This window comes from Callithrix jacchus, chromosome Y, assembly GCF_049354715.1.
Source record: "Callithrix jacchus isolate 240 chromosome Y, calJac240_pri, whole genome shotgun sequence".
Taxonomy (NCBI): Eukaryota; Metazoa; Chordata; class Mammalia; order Primates; family Cebidae; genus Callithrix; species Callithrix jacchus.
The window spans coordinates 7,705,601-7,718,740 of NC_133525.1; the positions used below are offsets into that span (position 1 = coordinate 7,705,601).

The 13,140-nt window shown below is 40.0% G+C and overlaps 1 pseudogene; it reads left to right on the plus strand.

Annotated features, from left to right (window-relative positions):
• Positions 1 to 427: 427 nt before the first annotated feature.
• On the plus strand, positions 428 to 9,852 carry LOC118150951 (testis-specific chromodomain protein Y 1-like; annotated as a pseudogene).
• Positions 9,853 to 13,140: the final 3,288 nt, after the last annotated feature.

Consider the following 13,140-nt stretch of genomic DNA (forward strand, 5'->3'; position numbering starts at 1 on the left):
CACCTGGACTTGGCTTCCACAGGGGTTCAGAAACTCTCAAACCATCTTCAGAGAAGCATTGGCTCAGGACCTGCAGAGGTCCTGTGTTAAGGGCCTTAAGTTGTGTGCTTCTTCAGCATGTGAATGAACGTTTGCTGGGACACTCAGTGGCAGCTGATTGTGCCAGGGGAATTGACTTGTTACCCAAATACCTGGATACTTGTATATACAAAGTCTCTAAAAGAAAGGCCCACATTTTCCAAACAACCGTCTTCTAACTATCTAGAATATACTATCTAGCAGGGACAGTAAAGCCTAGTAAAAGAAAGAAAGCAGGTTAACAGTAACCTGCTGGTACCTAAGGATTCAAGGCAGCTATGGAGAATGGAAGGCATTTGAGTGGAGCTCAGAGGGGCAGGGAGCCTTCTCACAATTAAAAGAAAAGCTGATGTCTGCCCTGAAACTGGGGCTGCTGGACTTAACAAAATCTCTTATGCTGTATGGGTCTGAGGGAGATAAAATAGCAGAGCGAGTCCTGACTCAGAGAGGTAAATAGTAGGCAAAAATCCTGTTCTTCCGAAACTCCAGTTTCCTTAAGTATGCCTACTGCCTTTCTGTATAAAGGTGTCGGTGAAGGTTAGTGAGATCTGACTTTGTCTTCCTGGGAGGGAAATGAACCTGGCAGGCTCCCTCTTTTATGACTGTGTCATTACTCCAGGAGGCTGAAGAACAGAGTTTTAGTTTTAGTCATTGATTTTGTCTGTTTTTGTTTAGTTCCACTCCTTTTTGTTTTGTCTGTTGTGTTTTAACTCAACAATGGGTATGTCTTCATCACGACCCTCCTCACCTTTTCAATGTATGCTGATAAAATTTTTTCTCAAGGTTTTCAGATGTCTACAAGTGTGCCTCACAAAAGGTAGACTCAGGAGTCTGTGAAGTGGACTGGCCACATTTCAGAACCAGATGGCCATCAGGTAGAAGGCAGAAGCCAGGGCCAGAGAAAATGATGCCAAAGGAGACCACACTTTTTTTACTTTTTATACTGGGTATTCTAGAAATTTTCAGACCTTGTGAAGGCATTAATATCTCTGGCTTTGGAGCTATTGGCCATGCCTCTGGGAAAGGCCAGGATAATATTGGAGGGAATCTTCTGGTGTTGAGTCAGCCAAAATCTTAGGAGCCTGCCTCCTTGGCTGGTGGAGCAGAATCTTTTTTTTTTTTTTTAAATAAGTTATTTTTTATTTTGAAGTCCTCAAATATGTAGTCAGAGTTATCAATGAGTTAATTTACTAAATTTCATATTTATAGTGTAAATTTTTATTATCTCTATTCTTTTTTTTTTTAATTTTTTATTGGATTATAGGTTTTGTGGTACATGAGCAGAGCATGCAAGACAGTTGCGTAGGTACACACATGGCAGTGTGCTTTGCTTTTCTTCTCCCCTTCACCCACATTTGGCATTTCTCCCCAGGCTATCCCTACCCACCTCCCCCTCCCACTGGCCCTCCCCTTTTCCCCCAATAGACCCCAGGGTTTAGTACTCCCCTTTCTGTGTTCATGTGTTCTCATTTTTCATCACCCACCTATGAGTGAGAATATGCGGTGTTTCATTTTCTGTTCTTGTGTCAGTTTGCTGAGGATGATGTTCTCCAGATTCATCCATGTCCCTACAAACGACACGAACTCATCATTTCTAATTGCTGCATAATATTCCATGGTGTATATGTGCCACATTTTTCCAATCCAGTTTATTATCACTGGGCATTTGGGTTGATTCCAGGTCTTTGCTATTGTAAACAGTGCTGCAATGAACATTCGTGTACATGTGTCCTTATAGTAGAAGGATTTATAGTCTTTTGGATATATAACCAGTAATGGGATTGCTGGGTCAAATGGAATTTCTATTTCTAAGGCCTTGAGGAATCGCCACACTGTCTTCCACAATGGTTGAACTAATTTACACTCCCACCAACAGTGTAAAAGTGTTCCTTTTTCTCCACATCTGTTGTCTCCAGATTTTTTAATGATCGCCATTCTAACTGGCGTGAGATGGTATCTCAATGTGGTTTTGATTTGCATATCTCTGATGACCAGTGACGATGAGCATTTTTTCATATGATTGTTGGCCTCATATATGTCTTCTTTCGTAAAGTATCTGTTCATATCCTTTGCCCACTTTTGAATGGGCTTGTTTGTTTTTTTCCTGTAAATCTGTTTGAGTTCTTTGTAAATTCTGGATATCAGCCCTTTGTCAGATGGGTAGACTGCGAAAATTTTCTCCCATTCTGTTGGTTGCCGATCCACTTTAGTGACTGTTTCTTTTGCCGTGCAGAAGCTGTGGAGTTTCATTAGGTCCCATTTGTCTATTTTGGCTTTTGTTGCCAATGCTTTTGGTGTTTTGTTCATGAAGTCCTTGCCTACTCCTATGTCCTGGATAGTTTTGCCTAGATTTCCTTCTAGGGTTTTTATGGTGCCAGGTCTTATGTTTAAGTCTTTAATCCATCTAGAGTTAATTTTAGTGTAAGGTGTCAGGAAGGGGTCCAGTTTCTGCTTTCTGCACATGGCTAGCCAGTTTTCCCAACACCATTTGTTAAACATGGAATCCTTGCCCCATTGCTTGTTTTTGTCGGGTTTATCAAAGATTGTATAGTTGTATGTATGTTGTGTTGCCTCCGGTGCCTCTGTTTTGTTCCATTGGTCTATATCTCTGTTTTGGTACCAGTACCATGCTGTTTTGATTACTGTAGCCTTGTAGTATAGTTTGAAATCCGGTAGTGTGATGCCCCCCAGCTGTGTTCTTTTTGCTTAGAATTGACTTGGCTATGCGGGCTCTCTTTTGGTTCCATATGAAGTTCATGGTGATTTTTTCCAGTTCTGTGAAGAAAGTCAATGGTAGCGTTGATTGTAAGCGGTATCCCCCAAAGATGGGGATAGCGTTGATTCTGTAAATTTCTTTGGGCAGTATAGCCATTTTCACGATATTAATTCTTCCTAACCATGAACATGGAATGTTTCTCCATCTGTTTGTGTCCTCTCTGATTTCGTTGAGCAGTGGTTTGTAGTTCTCCTTGAAGAGGTCCCTTACGTTCCTTGTGAGTTGTATTCCAAGGTATTTTATTCTTTTTGTAGCAATTGCGAATGGCAGTTCGCTCTTGATTTGGCTTTCTTTAAGTCTGTTATTGGTGTAGACGAATGCTTGTGATTTTTGCACATTGATTTTATATCCTGAGACTTTGCTGAAGTTGTTTATCAGTTTCAGGAGTTTTTGGGCTGAGGCGATGGGGTCTTTTAGGTATACTATCATGTCGTCTGCAAATAGAGACAATTTGGCTTCCACCTTTCCTATTTGAATACCCTTTATTTCTTTCTCTTGCCTGATTACTCTGGCTAGAACTTCCAGTACTATATTGAATAGGAGTGGTGAGAGAGGGCATCCTTGTCTAGTGCCAGATTTCAAAGGGAATGCTTCCAGTTTTTGCCCATTCAGTATCATATTGGCTGTTGGTTTGTCATAAATAGCTTTTATTACTTTGAGATACGTTCCATCGATACCGAGTTTATTGAGGGTTTTTAGCATAAAGGGCTGTTGAATTTTGTCAAATGCCTTCTCTGCGTCAATTGAGATAATCATGTGGTTTTTGTTTTTGGTTCTGTTTATGTGGTGAGTTACGTTGATAGACTTGCGTATGTTGAACCAGCCTTGCATCCCCGGGATGAATCCTACTTGATCCTGATGAATAAGGTTTTTGATTTGCTGTTGCAATCGGCTTGCCAATATTTTATTGAGGATTTTTGCATCTATGTTCATCATGAATATTGGCCTGAAGTTTTCTTTTCTCTTTGGATCTCTGCCGGGTTTTGGTATCAGGATGATGTTGGTCTCATAAAATGATTTGGGAAGGATTCCCTCTTTTTGGATTGTTTGAAATAGTTTTAGAAGGAATGGTACCAGCTCCTCCTTGTGTGTCTGGTAGAATTTGGCTGTGAACCCGTCTGGACCTGGGCTTTTTTTGTGTGGTAGGCTCTTAATTGCTGCCTCAACTTCAGACTTTGTTATTGGTCTATTCATAGTTTCAGCTTCCTCCTGGTTTAGGCTTGGGAGGACACAGGAGTCCAGGAATTTATCCATTTTTTCCAGGTTTACTAGTTTATGCACATATAGTTGTTTGTAATATTCTCTGATGATGGTTTGAATTTCTGTGGAATCTGTGGTGATTTCCCCTTTATCATTTTTTATTGCATCTATTTGGTTGTTCTCTCTTTTCTTTTTAATCAATCTGGCTAGTGGTCTGTCTATTTTGTTGATCTTTTCAAAAAACCAGCTCTTGGATTTATTGATTTTTTGAAGGGTTTTTCGTGTCTCAATCTCCTTCAGCTCAGCTCTGATCTTAGTTTTGAGTTTTTTTTGATCTTGCTCCTCTAGCTCTTTCAATTTTGATGATAGGGTGTCAATTTTGGATCTCTCCATTCTCCTCATATGGGCACTTATTGCTATATACTTTCCTCTAGAGACTGCTTTAAATGTGTCCCAGAGGTTCTGGCACGTTGTGTCTTCGTTCTCATTGGTTTCGAAGAACTTCTTTATTTCTGCCTTCATTTCGTTGTTTACCCAGTCAACATTCAAGAGCCAGTTGTTCAGTTTCCATGAAGCTGTGTGTTTCTGGGTCGGTTTCTGAATTCTGAGTTCTAACTTGATTGCACTATGGTCTGAGAGGCTGTTTGTTATGATTTCAGTTGTTTTGCATTTGTTGAGCAGTGCTTTACTTCCAATTATGTGGTCAATTTTAGAGTTGGTGTGATGTGGTGCTGAGAAGAATGTGTATTCTGTGGATTTGGGGTGGAGAGTTCTGTAAATGTCCACCAGGTTTGCTTGCTCCAGGTCTGAGTTCAAGCCCTGGGTATCCTTGTTGATTTTCTGTCTGGTTGATCTGTCTAGTATTGACAGTGGAGTGTTAATGTCTCCCACTATTATTGTGTGGGAGTCTAAGTCCTTCTGTAAGTCATTAAGAACTTGCCTTATGTATCTGGGTGCTCCTGTGTTGGGTCCATATATGTTTAGGATCGTTAGCTCTTCTTGTTGTATCGATCCTTTTACCATTATGTAATGGCCTTCTTTGTCTCTTTTGATCTTTGTTGCTTTAAAGTCTATTTTATCAGAGATGAGAATTGCAACTCCTGCTTTTTTTTGCTTTCCATTTGCTTGGTAAATCTTCCTCCATCCCTTTATTTTGAGCCTTTGTGTGTCCTTGCATGTGAGATGGGTTTCCTGGATACAGCACACGGATGGGTTTTGGATTTTTATCCAATTTGCCAGTCTGTGTCTTTTGATTGGTGCATTTAGTCCATTTACATTTAGGGTTAATATTGTTATGTGTGAATTTGATACTGCCATTATGATGCTAAGTGGTTGTTTTGCCTGTTAGTTGTAGTTTCTTCATTATGTTGAAGCTCTTTAGCATTCAGTGTGATTTTGGAATGGCTGGTACTGGTTGATTCTTTCTATGTGTAGTGCCTCTTTTAGGAGCTCTTGTAAAGCAGGCCTGGTGGTGACAAAATCTCTGAGTACTTGCTTATTCAAAAAGGATTTTATTCTTCCTTCACTTCTGAAGCTCAGTTTGGCTGGATATGAAATTCTGGGTTGAAAGTTCTTTTCTTGAAGAATGTTGAATATTGGCCCCCACTCTCTTCTGGCTTGTAGTGTTCCTGATGAGTGATCTGCTGTGAATCTGATGGGCTTCCCTTTGTGGGTGACCTGACCTTTCTCTCTGGCTGCCCTTAGTATTCTCTCCTTTATTTCAACCCTGTTGAATCTGACGATTATGTGCCTTTGGGTTGCTCTTCTTGCGGAAAATCTTTGTGGTGTTCTCTGTATTTCCTGCAATTGAGTGTTGGCTTGTCTTGCTAGGTGGGGGAAATTTTCCTGGATGATGTCCTGAAGAGTATTTTCCAGCTTGGATTCATTCTCTTCGTCCCCTTCAGGTACACCTATCAAACGTAGGTTAGGTCTTTTCACATAGTCCCACATTTCTTGGAGACTTTGTTCATTCCTTTTTGTGCTTTTTTCTCTGATCTTGGTTTCTCGTTTTATTTCATTGAGTTGGTCTTCGACTTCAGATATTCTTTCTTCTGCTTGGTCAATTCGGCTATTGAAACTTGCGTTTGCTTCGCGAAGTTCTCGTATTGTGTTTTTCAGCTCCTTTAATTCATTCATATTCCTCTCTAAGGTAACCATTCTTGTTATCATTTCCTCGAATCTTTTTTCAAATCTTTTTTCAAGGTTCTTAGTTTCTTTGCATTGATTTAATACATGATCTTTTAGCTCACAAAAGTTTCTCATTATCCATCTTCTGAAGTCTAATTCCATCATTTCGTCACAGTCATTCTTTGTCCCGCTTTGTTCCCTTGCTGGTGAGGAGTTTTGGTCCTTTCTAGGAGGCGAGGTGTTCTGGTTTTGGGTGTTTTCCTCCTTTTTGCACTGGTTTCTTCCCATCTTTGTGGATTTGTCCGCTGGTCGTCTGCGTAGTTGCTGACTTTTCGTTTGGGTCTCTGAGTGGACACCCAGAATGTTGATGATGAAGTATTTCTGTTGCTTTATTTTCCTTCTACAAGTCTAGCTCCTTCACTGTACGACTGCTGAGGTCCGCTCCAGACCCTGCTTGTCTGGGGTGCACCTCTAGTAGCTGTGGCACAGCGAGGGATGCTACCAGTATTTTTTTCTGCTCTCTTTGTCCCAGGATGATGCCTGCCTAATGTCAGTCTTTTGGATATAGAGGGGTCAGGGAGCTGCTTGAGGAGACAGTTTGTACTTTATAGGGGTTTAATTGCTGAGCTGTGCACTCTGTTGTTCATTCAGGGCTGTTAGGCTGCTATGTTTGATTCTGCTGCAACTGAGCTCATTAAACCCCCCCCCTTTTTTTTTTCTCAAATGCTCTGTGTTGAGGGGTTTGGGCTTTATTTTTGGATGTCCGATCAGGTGTCCTGCCCAGCTAGAAGGCAGACTAGCCACTGTTTGGCTGCCGAGGCTCTGCCCTGCTGTTGTGTGATTCGCGCTGTTCCTGCCGGCTCTGCTGTGGTCTCCGCCACGCCCTGCGGCGGAGTCTCTTTGTTGTAGCGTGTTGCCTCAGCAACAGCAGGCTGCGTGAGCAGTGGGTGTGTATCTCAGTAGGGACGGGTTGCCTCGGCAACGGCTGGCTGCGTCAGCAATGGGCGTGTATCTCCGTTGGGGTGGGTTGCCTCGGCAATGGCTGGCTGTGTCAGCAGTGGGCGTGTATCTCAGTTGGGGCGGGTTGCCTCAGTAGTGGTGGACCCCCCTCCCCCACAGAGCGTCTCGGACTGTCTGCTCAGGATAGTTTGAAATCGCGGTTTTGTTCGTCCCACTGGGTATCCCAATTCCTGCAATCCCCTGGGCTGGGCTACTGTCCAAGTCTCATTCAGTCTCAAGTCCAGCCCTCTCAAGTCTCAGGTTGCAGGTTCAACAGGGCACCGGGACAAGCGCGCCCTGTGGGGATTGCTGGGTAGGGCCGGCCGCCGCCGCCTCGGCTGCCGGCTTCGCCAGGCAGACCTACTGCCTGGCGTCCTGTGTCTTTTTTATACTTGGGAGTTTCCCCATTCTGTGGGCAACAAAGATCAGTCTGGAAATGCAGCACTGACTCACCATTTGCAGATTCAACGAGAAGAGCTCCAATCCTGGGTTGTTCTCACAGCGCCATCTTGAGTCCTCCCTCCTCTATTCTTTCAAGAACTGTGCAGGATTAAAAAGATTACAAAATAACTTTTGTACGACTGATTTTCCATACAGATAGAGCCGACATGATGACTAAACAAAACCCTTTCGAGCAAAGCAGAAACATAAATTCTGATTTTCAAGGTAACTGCATTTAAAAATTTAATTGCACTTGTTAACCATTTATGAAACCATTTGTTAACCATTTATGCAACCACAGAAAATTAAGTGTAAAAGAAAACTACAGCTCATTCCAGGAACAAAAAATAATATGAAACACAAGGTTCTCCTGGACAGCTCAAATGTCACGTTTACTAAAAAATAATTTTTGAGATTAATGTTCATAGGAATATAAATGAATAACCTAAAGAAGCACAAAATATTTATGAATAAAATAATTATTAATGAAGTGTGTGATATCATTTTAATGACTTAACAATCATAGAGAGAAAAGTAAAACAACTGAAATAAAACTTTGCTATATAAAATTAAAAGTAGGCTTGAGTAGAGGGAAGACCAAACCTAAAAAAGAATTAATCAGCAAACCTAAAAAAAAATTAATTGGAATTATTATGTCAGGACAAAAAAAGATAAGGGTTGATGATAAGTGCACACTGTTTAGGAACCTATGGGAAGGCATCAAGTGGCCATACTTACACATTTTGGAGGTCCCAAAGAAAAGAAAGAAAATCAGAAAAAGTATTTAAAAAGCAGTGGTCAAAAATGTCACTGATGTTGGAAAATAATTAAACATTTCAAAGCTCAACAAACGTCAAATGTGATTAACTCAAAGACACACACATAAACTTACATGAAAATTTAGCCATTTGAAACAAAAAAAGAGAATCTTGAATACCACAAAAGAAATGACTAGTAATGTACAAACACCTCTCAAATATAATCAATCATTTTTTATCTGAAAACTCGAAGACCACATAGCAGCAGACTAGCACAATTTCAAGTGATGTAAGAAAATATTTCAAACAGAAAGTTTTGTGCAAAAGATTGTCCATCGAAAGTGAGAGAGAAATCACAATATGTCCAGATGAAATCTGGGTACTTTTCCTAGTAGACGGCCCTTTAAGAAATGCTTTATAAGGCACTTTACGGTAAAACAAAAAGACACTGAATAACAATATAAATAAATGGAAATTAAAATGAAGACAAATATATAAACCATTATATATATTTATATATATAAGGACGACTTGTTTAAACAATGTGAGAAAACGACCTTTCAGAACTTCCACATCCAGCTTCTCCAAGAACATTTTTAAAAGGCCATTGACTGGCAACCACCTCAAATCCAAGAACAACCACTTGTTTGCTGCCAGACAGAACATTAGAATAAACATTGCTGCAATTCTCACTGACCCAAAAGATTTGGAGCACATAAATTCAACTATCGAGACAACGGTACCTCAGAGCTTAGTTAACAGCCAGAACACAGCTAGCACCATTTTGAAACATGAGAAACTAGATACTGTTGCATTAGTTCAGGAGAACAAGGTGGTGTTTAAGGCGGCAGCAGAGAATCCCATCAGAATTTCAGCCTATCTTGACACAGAACAAAATAAAATAGAAAACAGGACCCACACACAATCACCAGGGTCTCAGATGTCTGACTCAGTTACTGCTGCCATGACCACAGAGTCAGATAACAAAGAAGGTATAGTGGTATTGATGGACCCTTCAACATCCAATGGAAAAACACACAGGCATACATCTGTTCCAAGAGTGAAAGCTAGAAAAAGACCAGCCTTCTATCAAGAGGATGTATTTCACCATAAGCTTAAAAGAAAGTGCCAACAGATATAGAGACATTGTAGTCAAGAAAGACGAGGGATTCACCCACATATTGCTATCCACTATATCAACAGAGAAAAATGCACTGAACACGGAAGTTATTAAAAAAATCATGAATGCTCTGGAAAGAGCTGCTGTAAATGACAGCAAGCTTGTGTTGTTCAGCGCCACTGGCAGTGTCTTTCACTCTGGTCTTGATTTTGGGTACATTGTGAAGAATTTAAGGAATGACAGAAACAGAATAAGCACTGAAATGGTGGACACCATTAAGAGCTTTGTGAATGTTTTCATTCATTTTAAAAAACTTGTCATCATATCTGTCAACGGCCCAGCCATTGGACTAGGTGCAACCATACTACCTCTTTGTGACTTGGTTTGGGCTAATGACAAGGCTTGGTTTCAAACCCCATATATGACCTCTAGACAGAGTCCAGATGGCTGTGCTACTGTTACACTTCCAAGAATCATGAGTGAAGCATCGGCCAATGAAATGTTGGTTGGTGGGCGATATCTGACAAAATGGGAGACATCTGTCAAAGTCCTGGTTTCTCAGGTGTTCTTGACTTCAACTTTCACCCGAGAGGTTATAATTCAAATTAAGAGGCTTGCCTCCTGTAATCCTGTTATACTGGAAAAGTGTAAGGTTGTAAGGTCCTTGTGTGCTGTAATATTAAGGTCGAGTTGGAACAGGCCAATGAGAGAGAGTGTGAAATGCTGGAGAAAATCTAGAGCACAGCAGAAGGGATAGAATCCATGTTAAAGTATGTTCAAACAGAAATTGATGAATATTAACAAGCAGTCTGTCTCCTTAGGACACCGGAACGGAGCTTAGCACAATATATAATTACCTGAAGATGCCCTAATTCATCCTCATAACCCAACGTAATTTCAATAATAGCTACCACTTGGAGGGAGAATTGAAAACATCCGAGCTTCTTATTTAATAATATCAAAAAATTGTTAAACACTGTAGATTTAGAATAAACCATAAAACAACTTCTTTGCTCACATATTATTATTTTTTTTTTAATTTTTTATTGGATTATAGGTTTTGGGGTACATGAGCAGAGCATGCAAGACAGTTGCGTAGGTACACACATGGCAGTGTGCTTTCTTTTCTTCTCCCCTTCACCCACATTTGGCTTTTCTCCCCAGGCTATCCCTCCCCACCTCCCCCTCCCACTGGCCCTCCCCTTTTCCCCCCAATAGACCCCAGTGTTTAGTACTCCCCTTTCTGTGTCCATGTGTTCTCATTTTTCATCACCCACCTATGAGTGAGAATATGTGGTGTTTCATTTTCTGTTCTTGTGTCAGTTTGCTGAGGATGATGTTAGATCTGTCTAGTATTGACAGTGTTAAAGTCTCCCACTATTATTGTGTGAGAGTCTAAGTCCTTTTGTAAGTCCTTAAGAACTTGCCTTATGTATCTGGGTGCTCCTGCGTTGGGTCCATATATGTTTAGGATCGTTAGCTCTTCTTGTTGTATCGATCCTTTTACCATTATGTAATGGCCTTCTTTGTCTCTTTTGATCTTTGTTGCTTTAAAGTATATTTTATCGGAGATGAGAATTGCAACTCCTGCTTTTTTTTGCTTTCCATTTGCTTGGTAAATCTTCCTCCATCCCTTTATTTTGAGCCTTTGTGTATCCTTGCATGTGAGATGGGTTTCCTGGATACAGCACACTGATGGGTTTTGGCTTTTTATCCAATTTGCCAGTCTGTGTCTTTTGATTGGTGCATTTAGTCCATTTACATTTAGGGTTAATATTGTTATGTGTGAATTTGACACTGCCATTTTGATGCTAGCTGGCTGTTTTGCCTGTTAGTTGTTGTAGATTCTTCATTATGTTGATGCCCTTTAGCATTCAGTGTGATTTTGGAATGGCTGGTACTGGTTGATCCTTTCTATGTCTAGTGCCTCTTTTAGGAGCTCTTGTAAAGCAGGCCTGGTGGTGACAAAATCTCTGCAAACTCAAAAGCCGAAATTTCAAAGCAGACTGATGAGGACTATATTTTCTTTTCAAGCTCTAATTGTTATACTACTAGAAGTAAGGTGAGAATCGTGCTCTAATAGATTTAAGTAACATTAAAGTTTATAATAATGTTTGTTTTTCTTATTTTTATATCCTAGAATGCAGAGTCAATTCAGGTAAATGTCAGTTTCTGCTCCCCTCACCCAAATAACATCTGAGATATTGCCTTTGACTTTATAGTGGAACAAATACTTCAGAGAAACAGAATTCCAAATTAAAAAGACGTAGGTATGTTTTGGAATAAGAATTTCCAACATATATTTCACTCGTGATAATTCTTCCACACTGAACATATGGTTAGAATTTATGCTGAGATAATAATTAAGCTTTGTTATTACTCAGTTAACATAAATAAAACTTTATTTTTCTTAAGTAAAATTTTTTGTACATTATTAGTGAATTATGGATTCATTTAAATAGAGATATCCACGTTTTATGATGTGTAGCTTTTTTCTCCCCAGAGAGAATTCAAGTTTATAAGGAACGTAAGGTGGTGATGAAAAGAAAGCTGTTCTGTAAACAGAGTAAGGCGTTACTGAAAGTAAGAGGAGGAATGCATCCTCCCTATGTACGGTGGTTATATGTATGGGGTGATGGGCTCTGCAGCAGGGATTGTAATAAAGGATTAATTTTCTTAATGATTTTTTAAGAATAAATATTATCTTCTTTTTCTGTGGAGGTATCTTTATTTGTTTCACTTCCTTCTAATTCTATATAAAGTAAGTGAGAGAAACTCATTAACTGGAAGCATATTATTTTCATCTACTGCAAATAAGCTTATCATACAGTGCTCTTTGCACACAGCATTGAAGTTGGGCTCTGACTTTAGGATATTTAGCAGTGTTCTCCCACAGTCAGCCAAAGAGAACTTAAAGAAGAGGTCATAGCTCAGACACTATCAAAGGAAAACCGTCCTGTGAAAATTAAAGAGTACCAACCTTTTTTCAACTCTCTTCTTTTACATGCTTTAACCCACATATTTTACAGTTTTCCTTTTGTGCACAGCTGTATAACTCCCTGTCGTTGGAAAGATAAGAATAATGAACTTCAGAGAGTCACCCTGTATTAGGCTTGATGGATTTCAAAAGGAAATGGATTCTTCTTTGTAATTGCATTTTAGCTTTTGGTGTATATGTGAAGAACATGCAAGGTTGCTGCATGGGTTCATCCATAATAGTGTGATTTGCTCTTTTCCTATTAGTTGGCAGAGGTGTTTTCAGAAGGAAGTCTGGGTTGTGTAAACATGGGGAATGTTACCCAAAGTTGGGCTCCAGCAGGTAGTGATAACATGCATTTCTAAGTCTTTCAAGGGTAATGCATAGCAGACATGCTGGAAACCGAAAGGAAAGTCACCTTCCCAGTCTTTAGACCTCATTATGGCCCAGACATTGGTGTCAGGAAGACGCCTGCAAACAGGTTTATGCTCTTTTCTATTTTATTTATTTTCCACCCTCCTTGCTATCCAGAAGGGAGGAAAGGTAGGACATGAAAACAGATAAGTGGAATGCCCTCATTTGAGAATTTTGCATATCACTTTTTAAAGAATGTTCTTACTCTCACCTTCTCTTTCACTGTCAGGGTTTTCTCGTAAGACATATT